This window comes from Motacilla alba, chromosome 5, assembly GCF_015832195.1.
Source record: "Motacilla alba alba isolate MOTALB_02 chromosome 5, Motacilla_alba_V1.0_pri, whole genome shotgun sequence".
Taxonomy (NCBI): Eukaryota; Metazoa; Chordata; class Aves; order Passeriformes; family Motacillidae; genus Motacilla; species Motacilla alba.
In genome coordinates, this window is record NC_052020.1 from 33679127 (window position 1) to 33679969 (window position 843).

Sequence of the window (843 nt, forward strand, 5' to 3'; positions counted from 1 at the left end):
TGCTTTGCTGCATTCTGTTGTGCCCTTGCATAGCAATAAGACAGATTACTTTTCCACCCTCTTAGACAGTAATCAACTCACATTTGCCCTTTTTTAAAATTAATAGAATTGCAATAAATATATAGACCTACCTTTGTTATTCCCCATTATCATCCTCTACTAGTTTCATGAAACACATTTTTTCAGAAAACAAGGAGGCAAACCAGGTGTTAGATTATTTATGTTTGACAAATTCATATCATTTAAATAATTAAAACTAATTTGTGTTGAGAGCTACAGTTGCATTTTTATTAGAGAAACAAGTACAAATAGGCATCACTACAGAGCTGTTTATTCAATAATGAGATTAAATGAAATGGATTTTGTAGTCTCAATACTTTGATTAATGTGGCAATTGGAACTTCTGTGCCCTAACAATGTGGAAACAGCTGCTTACCCACTATAAATCTGTGAAACTTTTTTTTCTTTAAAGCTACACATTTTAAATTACCCCTAAAAATAAACTGTAAGCAAAAAATTGAATGTTTTCAGTTTAAACAGTATTTACATTATAAGCCTGAAATTATACTACTTTTTAATTTAATCACAAAAAAAGGTTTTATTTACAAATAGCAGTATATATGGTTATATGTAATGTAAACCTTTCTGCATATCTTTTTGCTTATATAATATAGAGGTTATTGTATTACTCTGTATAGAAAAATACTTTACTATTAAACTAATAATAAATTCTAAATTCATTATTCTAAAATAGGGAATTAAAATTTTAAGAGAAAAATATATGAATATAGCTACAAGGAAAATGTGCTGTGTGGAAAATTGCTTGCCAAGAACCAGTTAAAG